Here is a 23454-nt window from a genome sequence, read left to right as displayed (position 1 = left end):
CTGCATTGGCAGGCAGATTCTCAACCACTGCGCCACCAGGGAAGCCTGCAGCCTCCTTTTTTATCTTGAAGGCTCTTGACTGCTTCCTTCTCCAGGTGTCCCTAAAGGAAGGCTATTTGATTACTACATATGTCTTCAGCCCTTGGTATTTACAATCAACTGTACAATTGCTTTTATTAGTTCCAGTGTGCATTATTCCCCTTCTCACTGCACCTGCCTGAGCTATGTGAGCTAGATGAGGGGGAGATGACTGAAGTTAAGGCCCATGACATTGACTGTTCCAGAGGAGCATGGAGCAAGATGCTAGGAGGTTTCTCAATCAGCAGAGAAACAAAATAGGTTAAGTGGGCTGGAAGGTTTTTAGAATACTTACAGATTCATGGTAAGATTTACTCTCCAAAATTTCTTGCATCCTAGAAAAAAATTTTAAAGCATAAATTATAAAAATGCTAATAGAATGTTCATAAGCATTCAAGTGTTGTACTTGGAAAAGAAGCTTTCTTGCGTGCTCCCATCAGTCTTTGGTTGGAGAGAGGAGGGATCAGAATGGGAAGGAAACTGGCTTGTGTGGACAGAGTTCAAACATTGATGGGATACAAGATAAAAAAAATGTTTCAAGTCCACCATTGGGTGCAACTGCATCATTTTACAAAAGTGAAAACTGAGTATCTGAAGGGTTAACCAGTTTGCCCGAGGTCACAAAACTTAAGTTGAAGAATTAGGACTTGAATGCAAGTCTTCTGGTGGGAAGCCAGCAGAGGTGGTCTAGAGGCTTGCTTTGCTTTGTTGAAAATCTCACGTGACAGTCCCAAAGGAAAGATGAGACAATGACCATCCAGTGTTACTTATTCTCAAAAGAAGACAGCCTTTATTTCCAGGCCTGTTTTTCACTTTTGTTTACCCAGGCCCAGGCCCTGCCCACCCACTACCATGCCACACCCCCACTAGCCTTCCCTGACCTCCCCAGATAAATTTAACCATGCCTTTCCCCATGCTACATTTCTAACTTTGAGCAAACCTCTGTAGTTGCACATATCCCCAGATTATAATTTATTTATTTGTTTTTTCTACAGGCTGTTAAGTTCATGTGAACTTATTTACCTCTGCATCCTCTTATAGCTGAAAAATGACAGGGACTTCATAAATGTTAGTTATGTTGAATATCATTTTCTTTCTAGCAAACTGAAGTGGTCAGGTAATTTCCATCTGAGTTTCACATAATCTGGCAACGACAAAGATTGATTTCCTGGGCCCTCGTGTTGAGGTTTGAAGGTTCATAACAGCTTCTGCTCATTCCCTTGGCCTCTGTTTAAAGACTGATCAGGATAGAAAATAATTTGCAAGTTTTTCTTATACTTATGACTAAATAGTATTGCCAGTGATTCAGAGACCACGAAAGTGTGGTTTTTTCCTCAAAATTGAGATTACATTAATTTTTATTTCAGATTGAGCTACATCTCCTTGAATTTCCTTGGCATCACTTGAACAATAAAGGGCCAAAGGAAAGGAAGGGAAATATGAGAAAATTCACCATTTGTTTAGAACCTGAATTGCTGAGAGCTGATTATATTCACAAGATTAACACAGGTCTCTCCCCATCACTAATGATGTAGGGAAGTGTATGTTCTCCTAGCCTGCATCCTTGATCCAATAAGAAAACCTATGTTGAGGGAGAAATCTCATACCAACCTCTTCATTCTCCATACAATACATGCTGGGGAAACTTTTCTCCCAAAGGAACTCTACATCCCTTCTCCTTTGGTTTCGGCAGAGGGACCACACTCAGTCTTTTTAAGGATCCCTCGGCAGAGGGACTGCACTCAGTCTTTTTAAGGATCCCTCAGGTGAAGGATGCAAGAAGAAAAAGAAATTTGACTAACACTGTTGGAGGCTGGGAACCTGCAGAAATTTGGAACTGTTTTTACTTTCTCAGTTGGGCTTTACTAACATCAAAGGTTGGCAAACTACAGCACATGGGCCAACCACCTTTTTTTGGTAAAGCTTTGTTGCAGCCCAGCCATACCCTCTCATTCACATAATGTCTGTGGCTGTTTTCATGATACAATGGCAGAGCTGAGTAGTTGTGACAGAGACATTCTGACCAACAAAGGCTAAAATATTTACTATTTGACCCTTTACGGAGAAGAAGTCTGTTGGTCCGTGCCAAGATTATCAGCCCTCAGCAGAGAAAAGAGGTAAGAAATCTAAATGAAAGCACAATCTGAATAAGGAGTTTATTAAAAATTGGACCTAAAGCCAGCATTATAAAAGAGTTCAACTACTAGTCAGGACGCTGTTCAGGTGCAGGTGATAGAAACAACAGTGGCCTAAAAGAAATAGGTTTTATTTCCCTCACATAAGAAGTCTAGGTGGTTGCTGGCATTGATTCAGCACCCAAAACTATCATCAAAAAACTGGGCCTTTTCTATCTACTTCATCAGAACTAAAGATGCTGAGATCTTGGCTGTTCTTCATATTGGTTGCAAGATGGGTGCTATGGCATCAACCATCATGTCCATGTTCAAAGAAGGAAGAAGAGGCAAAAAGGAAGAAGGATCATGCCCTCTGCCTATTCCTTTCCACCTGGAAATGAGAGGGTTTCCCAGAAGCCCCTCTCCCACCCTTTCAGCAGATATCTGCTTATACCCCACAGCCAGACAAGTCACATATCCACCCCTTCTGCCTGGAAGGTTGGGAAAGCAAGTACTATCTACCACTCCAGACTCTGTTGGGAGGTTGCAAGAGACAGGGGACTGGGAATGGCTTTGGGGTAGCCAATCAACAGTGCCTTCCATAGACAGTTTTTCTCACTTTAGGTCTGTAGGCATGGAAGGGATGATCAATGAAGAATATTTATTAAGTGACTGAACATACAGAAAGTTAAGTTGATTATTTCCTTTCCTTCATATTAAAGAAGCTATATCCAGACAGGAATTGAAAAGCCTTGTCTAAAGATACTCCCAAGGGGGAATTCCCTGGTGGCGCAGTGGTTAAGAACCTGCCTGCCAATGCAGGGGACACGGGTTCGAGCCCTGGTCCGGGAAGATCCCACATGCCACGGAGCAACTAAGCCCGTGCACCACAACTACTGAAGCCCGTGCACCTAGAGCCCGTGCTCCGCAACAAGAGAAGCCACTGCAGTGAGAAGCCCGCGCACCGCAACGAAGAGTAGCCCCCACTCACTGCAACTAGAGAAAGACCATGTGCAGCAACGAAGACCCAACGCAGCCAAAAATAAATAAATAAATACATAAATTTTAAAAATAAAATAAAATTTAAAAAAATAAAGATACTCCCAAGGATCTCTCATGATGACAGAAAAAGAGCTGAGAAAAGGGCAGGTGGATGCTATTGGTGAATGGCAGGACAGATGACATCTTTTGTGTTTGCTCACCACATGGTTCTAATTGAACTGGCAAAGGGTAATTTATGGCTCATCTTAGGTACAGGCTCTACCTTGGAATTTGTGTTGGGGTTAAAAAGTGTTTGCCCCATTTCCTATAACAATGTGAACATACCTGCTTGTTGATAAACATTATACTAGTTCCTTTAAATATACCAATAAAATAATGAGATAAGGTCAAAGTCTTTAGATTGGCTTAGTCTCATCTAACTATGAAATTGTAAGGAAATCTCTCCTGTTTTTTTAAGCTTACTACTTACAAAGCTATGTATTTGTGGTGTATATTCAAATTTTACTTATAATAGATAACCTCAAGAGTGGAAGAGTTATAAGTTTGAAACACATTGCATCGATACTATCTTAGAGACTTTTGTCATTGTTATAGCCATGTCAGTTTCATCTCTTCATCTATATACTTAGGAAATGTTGCCAGATCTCACCTCCTACACAAACAACCAGAGGACAGAAATTAATCATAGCTCTACAGGGATTTAGTTTTACCAGGTGAGTTTTTCTGTGATTCTATTAGGGTAATAATTTAAAAAACAAAACAGGTTGCTTGCTTTTTCAGGGTCTAACCAGGAAAACGAAGCACTTCAAGTATTTACAACAGGGGGAATTTAATGCAGGGAATTACATGGGGGAGCTGAGCAGCTGGTATGGGTGGTGAAGTTAACAACAGTAGGAAGCCACTACCTTCCCACAGAGACAAGAGGGGAAGGTGGTGCTACCAGAATCCAGGGGCCAGGGTCCCCTCACAGAAACTGGAATCCTGTTAGGCCTACGGGTAGAGCCAGAGCTGCAGAGGAGACAGAGTTGCTGCTGGAATGTATCTCAAAGCAGAGGGAAGGGGGGAAATGTGCCTGGTTTCTCCCTCCTCTCTCCATTCTCCTTCTAGCTCCTCCCATCGGACAAACCTCGCTGGTAGCCAGTTAACTTTGGAGTCTAGAAATGCAGCCTGTGGGACTTCCCTGGTGGTCCAGCGGTTAAGAATCTGTCTTGCAATGCAGGGGACGCCAGTTCAATGCCTGGTCGGGGGACTAAGATCCCACATGCCGTGGGGCAACTAAGCTCACACGCCGCAACTACTGAGTATGCGTGCCACCACTAGAGAGCCCGTGTGCCGCAACTACAGAGCCCACATGCTCTGGAGCCCACACGCCACAACTAGAGAGAAACCCGCACACAGCTACAAAGAGCCCACGCCCCACAACGAAAGATCCCGTGTGCCGCAGCTAAGACCCAACACAGCCAAAAATAAATAAATAAATAAATAAATAAGAAATGCAGGCTGCAGGGGTTCAGCTCCCAGCCCTACAGAGCAGAACAGGGAAAGAATGAGGAATGGAATTGAAAACAAACACTCCCAGAAACAGCACAGAAGCCTCCCCACTGGTGAAGACCTACACTTTGGCCTCTAGCAATTATTAAGTTGTACCTCTCGTCTATCCAACTTGAGTTCTTTCCAGTGTTGGTTAGAATGATTATGTCAGTACTGTAACCATCTTTATTGCATATCAGTGGATGATAAACATTGCTAGACTTTGTAGGAAATGTAATAAAATCAAAAACAGAATCCCTGATTAGATGTAGTTTACCCTTACATTTATTTTTTTAAGTAATTTTATTTTTTTTAATATTTATTTTATTTATTTATTTATTTTTATTTTTGGCTGCGTCGGGTCTTAGTTGTGGCACACGGGATCTTCGCTGTGGCATGTGGGATCTTTCATTTCGGCACGTGGACTCTTCATTGCAGCGTGGGGGCTTCTCTTTAGCTGTGGCACATGGGCTCCAGGGTGTGTGGGCTCTGTAGTTGTGGCGGGCAGGCTCCAGAGCACATGTGCTCTGTAGTTTGCGGCACATCGTCTCTCTAGTTGAGGTGCGCGGACTCAGTAGTTGTAGCTCGTGGGCTTAGTTGCCCCATGGCATGTGGGATCTTAGTTCCCCCACCAGGGATTGAACCCGCGTCCCCTGCTTTGGAAGGCAGATTCTTTACCACTGGACCACCAGGGAAGTCCCTACCCTTACATTTATAATTAATTGGAGAAGACTTCCTGAAAGAGGTAAATCCTAAAAGAGGAGGTAAAAAGTTTCCCAGAAAGGAAGTAGAAAGTGAGAGTAGCCTAAAGAAGTGAGAAGAACATTTTGCGTGGCACACAATATCTTTAACTGGAATAGATTCTGGGTGGACTTGGGTAACAAAGAAGTCAATGGAAAACTTTGGAGGACTGACGGAGAACTTTAAATTTGATCAATGGAGAACACAGTAAACTTTCCATGTGAAAAATGGTGTTGAGTTCAGCTGATCCTAGAAAGAGTACTAGGAAGCTGTTGGCATGATCTAGTTACAAGGTAGAGAACCAGGTGGTTAACTATGAAGGGGAATCATAGTTAAGGTGGATAAGAACATAGGTGCTGCAGCAAGATTTCCTGGGTTCAAATCTCAATTCTACCACTTACTAGCTCCTTCTCAGGGAGACAGTAATAGTACTTACCTTGTAATGTTCCAAGCTTCAATTTTGTGCCTGACACATGATAAATGTTAGCTATTATTGAAATCATATTAGTGGATGAGCTTACCAAGGAAGGAAGGGGGAAAGCATAAAACACCCTTCAGGCAGCTCCAATGAATATTTGGAACCGTTTGTAATCTAAATTGTAGTTGAAATCACTGTGAATGCATAAACTGCCCGAGTGAGTTCAGAGGAAGGAAAAACAGAAAGCCCAGGACAGACAGAGGAGACAATAGAAAAAGTAGTCAGAGAAATAATAAGAGAACTCCGTGGACCAGCATATTAAAACCTCAGGGAGTAATAAAGTCTTATAAAACAATGGTCGCTTGGCAGGATATTGAAAATCCTAGATGGATGTCTTCTTTTCAGTTTGCTGAGTTGGTTCTCTGCTTGCTCTGGCCTAGGCATTACCATCATTTTTGCACATTGCAGCATTTTAAGTGGTATTACTGGAGTAAGAGCCAATCACAATGTTGTATAAGTGCCTGTCATCAATGGGCATTAGAACTAAGTGATACATTATTCTTTCATAGGAAGTTGAGTGTACATCTCTAAATCTTCCAAAGGGACTAATTTGGTGATGACAAGAGCACATTTTTTCATGTGCTCATGTGATCAAGGGTACCAGATCCACCTTGGCTGGTATGAATTTCCTTCCTTCCCTCTGAAGGCTAAAGACGTAAGGAGAGGGAGCTCAGGAGATGAAGCCACTACCGACGGCCACAAAGTAGCCAACATTGCTGCAAATGGTCTAGCATTAGCCTGATGCCTGCTCCAGCTGAGGCTGCATGTCTGGATGACATGCAGTTATAATGCCTGAGGTTTGGAGTGAATAATGGAGTGCTGGCCTGGGGTGGAGATAAGGAAGAGAGAGATGGGAAGACAGACTCGCTGTAGGGTTTTGTGTGTTCATTTTCCATTACTGCCTAAAGAATGGATGTGTAGAACTTCAGTTAGTGGCAGCTTGGAGAAAGTACCTTTCTGTGTTTCTCCTTTAATTGAAAGTAGTAGGATCAAAGTGCTTAGGGGGACAGAGGCCAGCAGGGATGGGAAAGAAGCTGTGATCTTACCAAGGGGATCAAATAAGCAGGGTTTTGCAGGTGTTGAGGCTGTGTATCATAGCAAGGGAGAACCATTTCATTTATTTTCCTTAAATGCCTTACAGTTCTTTGTCTCTATTCATCACATGAGCCAACAATTAATTGTTTAAAGAAAAAGGCCAGCAACTGTTTAGTTTCTCTTATAATTAGGGTGACCATATAATTTATCCTTCAAACCTTCTGTTGATACAATGAATACTTTCACTGGGACAACAAACATAAAGTGAGTCTGTCCCAGACTGATTGGAATATGTAATCATCCTACTTACAACCCATTTCAAAGTCTTTTTAGTTCATGTAGCATAGTGGTTAAGGTATGGACTCTGGAGCCAGACCAAGTTCAATCCCACTTCTACTGGCAACTAGCTGTGTGACCTTGACAAGTCACTTAGCTTCTCTGCAGTTCAGTGTCTTCAGCAGTGACATGAGGCATAATGATTGTTCCTACATCTGAGGGTTAAAGTACTAAGTGAGTTAGTATGCGGACAGACACTTAGGACAATTCCTGGTAGATAGTGTAAGCTGAGTTCTTATTGTTCTTGTTATTTCAGACTCTCTAAGATAAGGAACCTAATCTTACAGAACTGACACCTGACTTCTTGCCCCATGCCCTGACATGGATTTGCATTCAGCCAAGGTTTGCTGAATGCATAAATGAGAAGAAAGAAGGAATGAATAAAGGAAGAAAGGAACACAATTTTTATCCTTTACTTTCATTTTTTTCTTGATTCTTTATCCCTTCACTATTTTTAGGTTACTTTGAAGCACAAGGACACTGAAACCCACTCAAAAAATCGTTGAAATGCCTGTCCTAACCTAGCCTTTACTATACCCTGGGATCCCTTGGTTTTGACATTTCCTGTCATCACCTGGCCTATAACCAACACTGGCCCGTTCTCACAGTCTGCTCTTCCATCTGCCTGACCCTCCCAAGCACTTAGACCTTGCTCTAGAAACTTGTCCAATAAAATTAATTTTGTCAATTAGCACTATCTCTACCACCTCAACGAGGCTTTTCAGCAATCCTTTTATTCGCACTCTACATATTCCCCTAAGATATCATCTTTCCCATTCCTTCAAGCTCACAACCCACTCAGCTACACCTCTCTCTCAAGAGTTGACCTGCTTTCTGCTTTATTGAGATGATACTCTCCAACATGAACTCCTTCAACTAGCACAACTAAGTAATGTATAACCCCTCCTATTATCTTTTTGCCTGTCTCAGAGGGGAAAGTGCCTCCAACTCCTTTCCAGAGCTAATTCTTCTCTATCTGCCTTGATCTAAATCCATCCCTCTTCCTTCCAGAGCTCTGCTCCATCAGTTATCCCACTCTGTTTTGATTTTTTACAATTCTCCCAAATCCTTGATTCCTTCCCTTTTACATATTAATATGCTCATGTATTTTTCTACCTTAAAACAGCAAGGACAACCAAAATCCTCTCCTTTTTCCTTCTATTCATTACCAAACCTGACAAAATAATCTATACACATTAGCCTCTTTCACACCTTAGTCATTACTAAACCCTTTTAAAATGACCTCTCATACCACTAATTTGAAATTGCCCTCTCTTAAGTTACTATTGACATTTTCACCCCTATATCCAGTGACTTATTCTGAGTCCTTGTCCTCCTCAGTCTCCATATAGCATTTTATGTCGCCGATCACCCTGGCTTTCATGAAATATGTTCCTTGGCTTCCTTGACTTGGGTTCATCTTGGTTACCCTCTTGCCTCTTTAATTTGTCTTGCCTCTTCTTTCTGCCAAAATAGAGGCGCTCCTCCAAAGTTCAACTCTTCCCTTATGCTCGCTCAATTCCTTTGATGATCTCAACCATTTCCAAGCCCCTGACTATCTCCTCAGTGCAGATGGCCCCAAATCTGTATTCCTAGCCCAACAAATCTCCCATGCTTCAAGTCTACATTTCTAGCATTCTGCTTGACTTCTTCATTTACTACAAGCTAGACTCTTCTTCTTGACACATACTCCCAAACCAATTCTACCCTCTGGGTTTCCTGTCTCTGATAATAGCATCTTCATCCTCCCATCCCATCCCCCAGACTTCAAAGTCAAATTACTTTTGTGCATCCTTCACCTAATTAGTCTCCAGATTCCATCAATTCTACCTCTGCCTCTCTCAAATCCATAGCTTCCTTTCCATAACCACTGCTGCTAGCCAGGTTGCCACCTCTCATCTCACATATCACAACAGCCTGCTAACTGCTCCCATTTCTTCCGACTTATCCTGAATCTTCCACCACTCCCTTTCCTAATAATGTTTCATAGACTACAGGTAAAGGCACAAAGTCCTCCATCTGGGCACCCAGATTTTCCCAGAAGTAATTCCTACGGTTGGTCTTTACACACACTGCTCTCCAGCTGATCAAAACTTCACCTCAGAATAAGTTCCACACTTCCCACCTCTGAACCATATCTTCTTTCTTCTTGTATTAGTTTACTAGGGCTTCCATAACAAAACACCACAAAATGGGTGGTTTAAGACAACAGAAATGTATACGTTCATAGTACAGGAGGCTAGAAGTCTGAAATCAAGGTATCAGCAGAGCCGTGTTCTCTATGAAGCCTCTAGGGGAAGAATCCTTCCTTGCCTCTTCTAACTTCTGATGGTTGCTGGCAATCCTTCATATTCCTTTAGCTTGTAAATACTTCACTCCAATCTCTGCCTCCATCTTCATGTGGCCTCCTCCCCTACCCAGGAGGGGGTCCAAATTTCCCTACCCAATCTGTGTCCAAATTTCCTGCTTCTTATAAGGACACCAGTCATCAAATTAGGGCCAGCTCTAATCCAGTTCAATCTCATCTTAACTTGATTACGTCTGTAAACCCTCTTTCCAAATGAAGTCATACTCACAGCTTTTGGAGAATAGAACTTCAACATGCTTTCTGAGGAGACACAATTCAACCCATAACACTTCCCCTCAGAGATGGATTTCTCCCTCCATCCCACTCCATCTGTCAAAATCCTTCTACTGCTTCAGAGTCTGGTTGATTTTCACCTCTGTCATCCAGTTGCTCATAATTCCCCTTCACTCCCTCCCTCAAAGTAACGTAGTATTTTGCCCCTTTTATAGCATAGCTATTTCTCCACATCTTCTCTCTGCTGCTAAATTCTAAACCTTTTAAGACATAGGACACATACATCATTCATCTTTGTATCCCTCAAAATGCCTAGCAGAGGACCTTTTGCTCGTGAACTCACCTAGTTAAATCAAATTAAAATAAATTTCCTTCTAGATATGAAATTTTGACCATTCTCTATTTTTGCCACTTAAAGTAATTTTTCACTTTCATCATTAAATCTAAATGTTGGCCAGGCACAAAGAATTTCTACCTAGACTTACTTTTGCATTGAAATGTTTCAACATTAATAACATCTCTTTTTCTTAAAAAACTCTATAAATTGTTTTCTATAGGTCATTTTTCTATGCATCGATTTCTTCCTCAGATTATTTTGAAGTTAATATTGCAGGTGCCCTGAATTCTGTTGGAATCTAATCATCTGACATTCAGAAGATATATCAGGGAGTGGTCCGGGGAGCCTGGATTGAACATTTGACCTCAGCCTTATAGGTAGTACATTGAGAATTGAACCAGCAGAGTCAAACACATGTTCCTTCTTGCCAAATTTTTATATTTTAAATATGTAAATAATTCTTTATTGTAAGGTTGTTAAAAAATATGTCGTATTCCCAATCCCATATTAGTTTATTTTTGATTCCTGAAAATTTTAACTTGGAAAAAGATGGAATAACTCATGAGTACTCATATCTTAATTAGAGTAGGTATGTATTCTAGTTTTTCAGCTAGAGTTGCCAAATGCATATTCGTGTGTGTGTGTCTGTGTGTGCATGTATATGTATTCATGCAATGGCTGAAATCTGATTAATCCCCTAAATAGATTGAGCACATGCTCAGTGGGAGCATCCTGACCCTGGGCTTTTAGTCAAGGATATGGTTCTCTTTTTAATGCATATTTGGGACTGACAGACAGAATTACTAAGGATCAGCAGTCATGGGGAGAAAAGGAAAAACAAGTGAAATGGTAGACTGAAGTGGTGTTTAAGGGCCAGTTTCTCTGCATGCGCATGCTCTACAGAAAAGGTCCTAGGGGCTGTGGGGAAATAGGTGGCCTCAGGGCTGTGAGCTAATGCAGCACCGGCTGCTGTTTGCATAGCTGCACAGCCCTAGGAGAGACCTGGGAAAGCTAGCTTGAATTCTAATGAATATTTACAATTACACTCCTCCGGAGCCGAATGCAATCACAGCGCTCCAGTCTACAGGTTTTATGCATCAAAAGAAAATGAGAGGAGAGCAGCAAAAATGGAGTTGCCTTTGGAGAGACTTATAAACACAGATCTCACCCCTTGTGGCAGAACTAAAATGCTATATTTCTGATAGGAGCAGTTTATTCTTCGGGCACCCTCCTTGATACGGGGTTTTGAAGTGAGAAAGTCTTCAGTAGATGGTTTTTAATTCTGAGCAAGGGAAACGTATGGAAGGAATTGTATTACATAATTTTGATTTTGTTTTCTAACAGAAGACCCCAAAGGGAGTGAGAAAATCCCTAAGCCCATCACAAACTCCCTCTTCTTTCAGTTTGTGTTTTTATCCTGGTCTCATAGATTGTCCTTTCTTCCCAGGGCAGCCCTGGGAAAAGTTTCCACCATTTTGTGTCCCCAGTTTAAAGCCTTTGGATATTGATTACCAGTAATGCATGCAACCCCCTCACTCATTTTTTCTCATGAGCTGTTGATCCACACCAAAAATCTGGAGAAAACTGGATGGGAAAAATTAGTCAGAGCCTCTTGGACCCAATGAGGCAATTTTAACTTTCAGAGGTGCCAGACTGGATGAAATTGAATGTTTTAAAAGGACTCTTATGAGAACCTGGTCTTGTGGTTCAGCTGACTAATCCCTTGGACTGTCGAGATTTATATTGGATTATTTGCTAGCAGGTTGGGTTGCTGCATTAAGCAGAAGTCCTCTCTACTACCCATCCATACTTTTACCTACTTAGCCCATTTTTTCCCATCAAGATACTACTGTCTCTCATCATTCACCTTCTTGCTGACCCCTTCTACCACTAATCCACACATCCTCTCACATATCTATCTATCCACTTGCTTGTATATATCCAAGCTTGAAGCTAAGGGAGAACAGTCATGTGCCTGTATTTGTGTGACTAGCCATTGGTAAATCTGAGAAAGCATGTTTCCTTCTCAGATTATAATTCCTCAGATTCTTAGTTGGTTCTAGACACAGTGGAATTGCCAAACCACTGCGGGAAAAAAAGAAGCTTTAGGTTCCCATGGTGTCCATCAGCCTTCCCCTATTCTTTTCGTAGATAAATCATATTTTGTCATTCATACATAAGTGCTATGCAAACACAGCTTCAGGGAACTCCTCCTTTTAACTAGATTGCTGCCTCTAAACTTTCCTTCAATGAAAATCTGTAGCCACTATAGTCGTCATTTAGTAAGTCCCTACTGTATGCAAAGCAGCATATGGTCAATGAATGTGCAATACATGTGTAAATATTTGTTGTAAAAATCCATGGATGTAGGATTGCTAAAGTATGACAAAGAATCACCTTAAACTACTGTGCTTGACTGAGTCTTTACTCTTATGGTCAAAGAAGTATTACACTTCAGCTTAGTAACCCCAGGAGGTTAAAGATGCTCAACATTATTACTCTTTAGGGAAATGCAAATCAAAACCAATGAGATACTACTTTATACCCACTAGGATGGTCATAATTTTTCAAAAAGTAGAAAATAATAAGCACTGGCAAAGATATGGAGAAACTGGAACTGTCACATATCACTGATGGGAATGTAAAATGGTGTAGATGCTGTAGAAAACAGTTTGGTGGTACCTCAAAAAGTTAAACATAGAATTGCCATATGGTCCAGCAATTCTACTCCTATGTATATGCACAGAAGAATTAAAAACAGTTTTTGTATTTATATACAAAAACTTGTATATAAATGTTCATATCAACACTATTCACAATAGCCAAAAAGTGGAAACAACCCAGATGTCCATCAAGAGATGAATGAATAATAAAATGTGGTACATCCATACAATGAAATATTATTTATCCATAAAAAGGAATGATACATGCTACAACATAGCATGAAACCTTGAAAATATTATGTTTCACATCTTGAAAATATTATGTTAAGAAGACACTCACGGGGACTTCCCTGGTGGTGCAGTGGTTAAGAATCGGCCTGCCGGGAGATATGGAGATATATGTATATGTATAGCTGATTCATTTTGTTATAAAGCAGAAACTAACACACTATTGTAAAGCAATTATACTCCAATAAAGATGTTAAAAATAATAATAATAATATGGCAACCTAAAAAAATAAATAAATAAAAGAATCTGCCTGCCAATGCAGGGGACACGGGTTCGAGCCCTTGTCTGGGAAGATCCCACATGCCGCGGTGCAACGAAGCCCGTGCGCCACAACTACTGAGCCTGCGCTTTAGAGCCCGCGAGCCACAACTACTGAGCCCACGTGCCACAACAACTGAAGCCTGCATGCCTAGAACCTGTGCTCCGCAACAAGAGAAGCCACCGCAATGAGAAGCCCGCGCACCACAACGAAGAGTAGCCCCCTCTCTCCGCAACTAGAGAAAGCCCACGCGCAGCCACGAAGACCCAACACAACCAAAAATAAATTAATTAATTAAAAAAAAAAAAGAAGACACAAAGACCACATATTATATGATTTCATTTATATGAAGTATCCAGAATAGGGAAATCTATAGAAACAGAAAGTAGATTAGTGGTTGCTTAGGGCTGGGGAGAATGGGGTGGGGTGGGAGGAAGTAGAGAAGTGATGGGTAAAGTGTACAGGGTTTCTCTTTGTGGTAATGAAAATATTTTTAAATTACCTGTGATGATGGTTGCACATATCTGTGCATATACTAAAAGTCATTGAATTGTACACTTTAAATGAATAAATTTCTGGTATGTGAATTATTGCCCAGTAAATCTGCTTACAAAAAAAGAAAAGCAATTTATAAGCCATACTAAAAAACTATTAACTCAATACTCTATGACTGTACCCAATATTTTTAGATAAAGAATAGTGTCATCCATTGTGCTGACTTTTCAGAAGTTTGTTTCCAACCAACTTTTAGCTATTTTTAGTAGTCCAATCTACTGTTAAGTGGCGAACATTGGCCAAAAATGTTAATATCCAAAATAATGGCCAGAGGTCATGAAAGAACTGCCCAGAGAAGAGTTCCTGAAATTTTTACTTGCATCTGTGAAATAAATGGATTTTCTCTTTAGATGACTTAAGGGCAATACTTATTTGGAGATATAAATTCTGGTGTGTATGTTTTTAAAAAAAGTCATTCTTCACATATGTATGTATATATTGGTATATACATATAATTGGGAATACGTAAAGTATACAGTGTTTGTGTGCACACGTGTGTGTATGTGTATGTTCAATCTTTGATTTGTAACAGGACAAGTAGAAGGAAATGGAAATAATTTTTTTTCTACTTATTCATTCAACAGACATTTATTAGGCTCCTAATATATGGTACAAAAATCATACGACAAATTTTTCAAGATAATCCCTTATCTGATTCCATGGGGATAATCCAGATTTTTTGTAAATTCCAGAATTTAGACCAGAGACCAAATAATACATCAGTGCTTAAGAGCAAACTTTGTAAGATAACCAGCAGAGACTGGAGAAGTTCTTTGGCAAATATTTTTTAATGCTCCTAAAAGTGCCTTTGACCAGGAGAATATCCAAAGGTGGTATAAATAATTGTCTTGGCAATAATTTATGTATGGTTTCCATTGACCTACAAAGAGGAATCCATCTTCAATTCTTCCATTAGTTTCAGGTCCTCCAACACTAGGTACTATGTAACTTTTACCAAAATGCTTCCTGTTGGCCCTATTAACTGATGAAAACTTCATAATAATACAACAGGAGAGGATGTTATAGGTATTGGTGGTATCTTTGAAATCCTGTCCACTGTGCTAATGATCTTTGGATAAAAGAAGTCACGTGTATATTTCTATAGAATTATTTTAAGTTTTTGTCATTTTTCCTTCTGCTAAAAATGTACTAAGTAAAATCATAATAACTAGCTAACTAATTGCCTCCCCCACTGATGTTCAACTTCTATAGCAACTGGGTTGAGTGGAAATTTAGCCAGAAAATGATTTCTGTGAACTCAAGTGAAACTAATGATACCACCACATAAGAGTAAAACTGCCACCATCGTATAAAAAAAGTTAGCGCAGAGCATATTGATATCTAAGAGAGGCCCTTTCAACCCTGCAGGCAGTGGTGTTTTCAAAAGTTTGCAAGCCGACTATTTTATCTGGTATTGTTTGAATGTTCAGATGTCCCCCAGAAGGACAGCTACATATTTTTCTAACCTTGAAATAGACATTCAACGGAAATGGGAAATAATGAGATTTGCCTGTACATTTCTGCTAATATATCAGTTCTCATTAATGGTTCATACATCCAAGATTTAGTTCCTTGGTCAACTTGACTCTCCAACCCACCTTCCAAAACTATTAGTTTGTACTGGTAATATATGACTTTTATTATCATGGGAAAAAATATTATTTATATACAAAGCTATAATCTACTTGGATTCCTACCTCTGGGTAACTATTGGTCCAGTCACACCACCCTTTTATGTTTATGTGTACATTTATAAAATACATATAAAATACACAAAATGATACCCAGAGGAATAAAGGAACCAACATTTGTTGCAAACATACTACATGCCAGTTGTTGTACTTGATATTTCATTTTAATCCTCAAAATAACTTTACAGTCAATGAGATTCCCATTTTATAGACAAGAAAATGGAAGTTCAGAGTCATTCAGCCTGTGACCTTTGACGAATGGTGGTACTTTTCCCAGGTGGGAAGTCAAAATTTTTTAAAATGTTCAAGGTCCTACAGGTACATACACACCCCTCCCCACCCCTTTTATCTCAGATCTCATTGTCTCGTCTCCTTCACTGTCCTCCAACCTTGCAAGCCTGTTCCCACCTCAAGGCCTTTGCACTGGCTGTTCTGTGGCCTAAAACCCCCTCCCCCTATATCTAAATGGCTCATCCCCTCATGTTCTCACGTCTTGACTCAAATGTTACCTAATAGGTGAGGTTTCTCCTGATCATCCTATTTAAAACCACCACCCACTCCCCAGTCACAATCTTTCTTACCCTGCTATTTTCTTTTCCTGTAGCGTTTTCTACCCTCTAATGTTATCTTTATTGTTTGCTCCCCTCGCTAGAATGTATGCTCCACTAAGACATAGATTGTTGTCTGTGTTGTTCTTTGATGCTTCCTCAGCAACTAGAGCTGTGCCTAGCATATAGTGGGGGCTCATTAAGTATTTGTTACAGTAAATGAGAGACCTGATGACCTCAAAGCCTGTGCTCCTTCCTCAAATGACCCCAGTAATGAGCATCTGGAAATATTTTTAAATATTATTAGTCTAAATCTCTCTTTCTGCTCCCCAGTTTCTCCATCTCATCAAATAATGAGAAACAAACCCTCCCCTCAACTACCTGGCTTGTGTTTATGTGATTGAGGAACGGAAGGGGCAAGACATTATTTCCCTCATAACGTTGGGCCTTTCTGTAATATGTGGGGCTGTGGGAAGATGACCTGCGGTTCTCTGTGTGTGTGTGTGTGTGTGTAAGGGCTGAGATTGTCATCTTTATAATTCCCCCAGAATGGGATTGATAACTCTCTCTGCTAGCTACCCCACAAGCTTGGTGAGTGTGTCATGGTGCTGGGCAAGCATGGAGACCAAGGACCCAGAGGGAAGGAAAGGAGCTCTTTCCCCTCTGCCTGCTTGTAGCCTCCTAGGTCCGAAGAAGAGGTCCGTTCTCTGTTTGGCATTTGCAGTCTTGTTTTTGTTTTTTTTATAAATTTATTTATTTATTTATTTATCTTTGGCTGTGTTGGGTCTTCATTGTTGCACATGGGCTTTCTCTAGTTGCAGCGAGTTGGGGCTACTCCATTGCGGTGCATGGGCTTCTCATTGCGGTGGCTTCTCTTGTTGTGGAGCATGGGCTTTAGGCGCATGGGCCTCAGTAGTTGTGGCACGTGGGCTCAGTAGTTGTGGCTCAGGGGCTCTAGAGCACAGGCTCAGTAGTTGTGGAGCACGGGCTTAGTTGCTCCGCGGCATGTGGTATCTTCCCAGACCAGGGCTCAAACCCGTGTCCTCTGCATTGGCAGGCGGACTCTCAACCACTGCGCCACCAGGGAAGCCTGGCATTTGCAGTCTTGAGGGATGAAAAATAAATCTCAGCTTGGATTACATTTCTAGTTGGTTAAAATTCAGAATTTCATAATGAACAGTCACAAGGCTTAATGGATTTTGTGCTCTGCTCTCACCGTTGGATATTTGTTGAAATTCAACATGGAACTAATTCATCTTTGAAAGCCATCTTAAACTTTCTAATAACCCCTAAGCCTGTTGGAAGAAAGGCAATGACAGAAAAAAAATTCTTGTCATTTCATTGGTGTAGTTCTTTGTAGGCCTGAAATGAACTCATTTTTTTTCAGTTTACTAAAAATATATATTTTTTGGCTGACTTGGTATATAATAAGGGAAAATAGGTGGATATAAAACCTTGGAAATGGTTAAATAAGCAAACTTTTTTTTTTAATGCACAAGCTATCTCCTTCCAGACTTTTTTTCAATGTGTGTGTGTGTGTGTGTGTGTGTGTGAGATTATATACTAGAAGGAAATTTAGTAAGTTGTTATTTCTAAATTGTAAGATTCAGGGTGACCTTTATTTTCTTTATATGTCTGCATATTTTTCAAATTTTTTACCATAAAGTTATATTGTGTTTATAACCACAAGAGCAATTAATTTTATTAGTCATGTTTAGAAATTTTACATCATTTTCTTTGAAGATCTACAGAAGGTATTCCTATATTCATTGTGTTGCTTTGAAACTATTTGCTCTTTCTTAAGCCCTGCCATGACACTAAGAGCAACAAAAGTGTTTTATTAATTAAAAGACACTTTAATATTTTTTTCACGCTAAAAAGGCATTTTAAAAACCATGAAACCATTTATTCAGTGAGCTTTTATTCTTCTGGAACTAATGAAAACACACACCCACACACAATATGTATATTTTTTTTAAACTTTAGAGAATGGATCCATAGAAAATGGTGCCCCCCATCTCCCACCTCCCTACACATTCATCTACTTCAAAATTTTTTAATTTCTTAATATATTTACCAAAGGTCCTGGGGTCATATCTAAACTACTTATCTCATCAACTTACAGATGAAGAAAACAAAGACCCAGCTGGGAGATGCTGGAATGGAGGCACCTCCTTTTGAGCCCAGGCTTTCAGAGAGGTAAACCACATACCTAATCCTTCCTAATAGATTCCAGAAAGAACACGGATGAAACTTCTCTTGATCTTTTTTTTTCTTACACATATTTAATACTTTGAGCGCTTATAACCAAAAAGCAGTATTTAAAGAAACAGCACAGGTCACTTTTATTATATACAGCACAGTTAGCAAGATACTACCTTGAGTAGCTGTTTAAAGGGATCACACTTCAAAAGGTAATTGACCTAAATTCTCCTTCCTGCTCTGCACTCCAGTGAGTCTTGCCCATGTGCAGCCCTCCCATGCATCTCACACATGCAAGAGATACAGTAGGGTCCTGGGAAGCATGAGAATCTAGGCCACTGTGATTAAAACTAATTCAAACATTATTTTAATGCCTGTGTTTAGTTTGCTAAGAATTCTCAACTTCAGTGGGCGCCTAAGGGCTGACAGCTCCACTCTGGAATGAATCAGAAGTTGATTTATAGAGAAGAACACTTTAAAGTGATTACACCTGCTCTGGTCCCATCTGGTTGGGGGATGATGAAATGGAGTTCTGTGTCTCTGCTTTCAAAGTGTTTGTAATGATTTGATCATAAGCAACATTACTAAACACACATATCTGAAAGATGAAACTGTACCATGAGCAGCCTAATGTTACCTAATTGCTTTTGTTAATCCCACAAAGAACACTAGTGCAAGAACTCTTAGGAGGCGGGGTCGGGGGGGGGCAGATGGTCACAAATTCAGTCACATTATTTGGCGATGTTCGCATTCCAAGGTCGTTTCATTGCTCTGCCCCCATGTTGCATTTTAGCTTGTAAATTATCTGCTAGTAATAGTCTTAGGGTAAGTGTGTAACTGGTTAATGTTTTTTACGACCTACGGGAACGCCAGTTTAAAGTTTTAAATATCCAACATATTAACTGGTTGTAGAAATCCTATCAGCATCAACTAACCGCTGTTCCAAACATTTTTGGAACAAAATGGAATCAACAAACATCTTTGGTACATGATCTTTCTGGAGTGTTTTTGTGGCTTTCTCCCATTATTTTGGAAAATAATGTTGTTGCTATCATTTCAGAACACTTACAGAAGCAGAATTGGCATTGAAGTTCTGACTCATTTATAAAGCCATATGTTACAAATCACAGCTTTCTGTTTGGTACAAGGTGGATGTTAAGTTGGAAGATTTTTGTATTACCTGAGGTTGTCTGCTAGCAAAGAAAGGCATGGGAACCAATTTCTAACTAATATTCATATTTCTTGTATGTGTCATTGTATTAGCAAGTATCCTCATTGTGTGTTCCTCAAACAAAACCATAGCCATCGCCCTTTAAATTATAAAATTAAACAGGATTTAAAAAGAGATGTACACTAAGCCTTTGTTACATAAAGAGTGAAGAAGGCAAAAAAAAAAAAAAAAAAGGTGATATAGGTAAATGGCTGGGGGAAGGAAACAAAATCAAGCTCCTTGGAGCCTAGTATTATATGAATATGAGCAAAAACCCATAAGAAGTCACTTAATAATGAGGTCAAGAATGCTGAATAATTTAACATACCCTTGGCTCTTGATTTGTGACTGTCCAAAACTAATATTTCACAAGCCACATTGCACCTTGTCACAGAGTCCTATTTCTCCCTCAAGATAATGCCCAAGTATTAATGGACCCAATTTGGTGGAAATCACCTAATTGGCTGCAGTCACTTCAACTCGAACGTGACATTTTGGATTGTTCTGTAGTCACAAGGATAAGTTAGAAGCTTGAGCAGCAGAATTGCTCTTTGTGATAATTGTAGCAGAAGCTTGTGTTATCACCGAAGCTTATTATTTTGCAAGTTGTACACTCAGCTTTTTGTAAAAATTGTACTGTAAGGAAAAATCCCTGAGGACGCTTCTTGTCTCTCCTGGTTCTTCTAACACCCCCAGAGGAGGATGACCAAACAAAATGCTATGTGATTGTGTTTAAGCGCACTTAACAACATACCACTTGATAAAATATCTTAGTACCGTGAATTAAACAGTTCCTTAATCCTCTGTATTCTTTAGGTTTTGTGCTTATTCAGCTAACCAAATTACTGCTAGCGAATGACATCAGTAAGGGCACTCTTTCTGTCTTAGGGAAATTGTGTACCTACCTCTCCATCAGACAGGTAAATGAGGAGGAAGAAGTCTGCTTCTTGCTAGCACTGTCATTGGCTTCCGTTTTGTGCATAAGCATTGTGACTGTGAAAACAGTAAGCTTATTCCTGCACAGGTGAGGGCACCAAACAGTGGACATCTTTCTCTGATTCTTTGTTTTTCTATAATGCTTTATAGTTTCAGGAGGACATATCTTCCCTCCTCCCTCTCTTCCTTCCTTCCTTCTATATTCATTGAGTAAATAAGATGATCCAGGCCCTGTGTTGGGCACTGAAGATACAAAGATAAATTAAACATAGTCTCTGTCCTCAGGAGCTCCCTGGTTAATAAGGGGAGAAAGAAGAATAACCAATTAATTATAATCCTGTGCAGTGAGTGCTCTAACCATATGTACTACAGAAAATGCTAAGAAGTCAGGAAGCCTTACAGAGAAGGTAATTCTGGGGCCAGAAAGATGAACAGATTTTTTTCAGTTGGAGAGTGGGGAGTGATAAGAGGGGATTGGTGAAATGATTGCCTCAGGCAGAAGGGACAGCAGGTGTTAAGGACATCAAGATGTGGAATATGTGGCAGGTGAGGCCACATCAGAAAGGGATCATATGTGCCTTTGTGAAATAATAGAATATATGTATTCTATTATTTATTATAGAATTTATTATTTCATATATATATATATATCTGCCCCCAGTTCCGCTTCTAAATCCCTTGAAATTTCCTGGGTGATAGGAGTGTCTTTTATTCTAATGAGGTGACTCTTCGTGGGCTCATGGGTACCTTCAGGATGGGTGTTGGTCACCAGAAAGACTAAGCGGTGATTAGAAGCTTGGAACTTTTGGCCCCAGCCCCCATCCTCCAGGAAGGAGAGAGGGGCTGGAGATTGAGTTAATGATTGATCATGTATTATGTGATGAAGCCTCCATGAAAATCCCAAAAGTATGGAGTTCAAAGAGCTTCCGGGTCAGTGAACACATCTGTGTGCTGGAAAGGTGGTGTATCCCAACTCCATGGGAACAGAAGCTCCTGTGCTCTGGGTCCCTTCCAGACCTCACCCTATGTATCTCTTCATCTGGCTGTTCATCTGTATTCTTCATCATATCCTTTATTATATAATAAACCAGTAAACGTGAGTTCTGTGAGCTGTTCTAGCAAATAATTGGACCCGAAGATGGGGTCGTGGAAACCTCCAGTTTGTAGCCAAGTCAGACAGAAGTTGTGAGTAACCTGGTGACCCTCGACTTGCAATTGGCATCTGAAATGGGGAGCAGTCTTTGGGGAATAAGCCCTTGACCTATGGGGCCCGTGCTAACTTTGGTTAGTATCCTAACTGAATTGAATTGTAGGACACCCAGCTAGTGTTAGAGAATTGTTTGGTGTGGAAAACCCACACATCTGGTGTCAGAAGGGTTTGAGAAGTGTTGTGAGTACAAGTAAAGGAAGACAGAAGAGTTTTCCTAGACAGTCTTGTCCAGGTGTCTAGACAAGTCAGCAAGCTTCTTTGAGCTTAGGAGATACACAGAGCCTATTTAACACTTCTCCATGCAGCAATAATTGGCATTAATGCTATTAATGGGCTTTTAGCAACAGTCCATTACATATAGGGTTATATATTTTTCCTAGGCACTGGGTGCTATTAGCCAATGAAAGCTAATGTGACAACTGTAGCCTCCTCTGTCAACCAATGAGCATCAGCGTATCACTCTGCAAACAGTCTTACCCAATGAGCGTTCTACCACACTGCCGGAGTTGAGTGTCTTTTGCGATGCTGCTGTTTATTCTGCCATGATCTCGCTTTTTGCAATTTATTTTTGCTCTGAGAAGCAGTTTTGATCCATGTGGCTAACAAAAGATGTGCAAGTGCTGGTGCTGGAGCAAAGAAATAAAGAGTATCATGCTGGGTGTTCAAATACAAGTGCAATAGCAGCTGCTCAAGTGAATTTCAAGGAAATGGTTGGAGAGAGAGAGTAACAATCAGCAGACAAGTAGAGACCCTTGGCAGTCTGACTTTGGGAAGGGCACCATATATAGAGCAGGGCATCTTGGGAAGACTGTGTGAAACCTGGCTGCAGGGACCTTGTGACCTCAGGGAAACTGGAGGGAACAAAGTGGCCATTGCCAGCCATTGCCATGATATTGGGAACACCTCTTTGTAAGGTCTACACTTTCATGACCTTGTGCAGTACTAATTCAGGTGGTACACCCCTTTCCTGAAATGAGTGCACCCCTGTGCAAAAAAAAGTAAATGGGGAATTCATGGCTTATTAAGGTGTACCTCTGGGGCCAGGCCATCTGGGTTTCAAACTGAGCTCCACCAATGACCAGCTGTATCATCTTGGATATTGAACCTCACTGACCTCAGTTTCCCTATCTGTAAAATGGGAGTAACAATACTACCTACCAAACGAGGTTATTGTGAAAATAGAATAGTACTTGTAAAGCGCTTAGAATAGTGCCTGGCACATATTAAATGCTTGAAAATATTAACTATTATTATTACTGCTGTTATTGTTATTTAGTTTTCTGTCTGTAAAATGCAGAAAATTGACTAGATCCCTGAGGTGTCTCCCAGTTCTAACATTACCTGAATTTGCCAATCCCTTTCATCCCAGGGAAAAAAAACTGTCAACTCAGAGGTTTTTTTTTTTTTTTTTTTTTTTGGCTGTGTTGGGTCTTCGTTTCTATGCGAGGGCTTTCTCTAGTTGTGGCAAGCGGGGGTCACTCTTCATTGCGGTGCGCAGGCCTTTCACTGTCGCGGCCTCTCTTGTTGTGGGGCACAGGCTCCAGTTGCGCAGGCTCAGTAGTTGTGGCTCACGGGCCCAGTTGCTCCGCGGCATGTGGGATCTTCCCAGACCAGGGCTCGAACCCGTGTCCCCTGCATTGGTAGGCAGATTCTCAACCA

The 23454-nt window shown here is 40.5% G+C and overlaps 1 long non-coding RNA gene across 1 annotated transcript in view; it reads left to right on the top strand.

The window, feature by feature from the left end:
• The first annotated feature begins 63 nt into the window (after nucleotides 1-63).
• The window catches only part of LOC309617577, a 35766-nt gene continuing 12375 nt past the window's right edge, over nucleotides 64-23454 (top strand). The window contains exon 1 of the long non-coding RNA XR_014238059.1: nucleotides 64-23188. This is a non-coding gene — a long non-coding RNA (uncharacterized lncRNA). The remainder of the gene's footprint in view (nucleotides 23189-23454) is intronic.

The sequence above is a fragment of the Balaenoptera borealis genome (genome assembly GCF_965194805.1).
Source record: "Balaenoptera borealis genome assembly, chromosome: 19".
In the NCBI taxonomy this organism is placed as follows: Eukaryota; Metazoa; Chordata; class Mammalia; order Artiodactyla; family Balaenopteridae; genus Balaenoptera; species Balaenoptera borealis.
The sequence above is the reverse complement of the archived record's forward strand: the minus strand, read 5'-3'. Positions and strand labels throughout refer to the sequence as shown.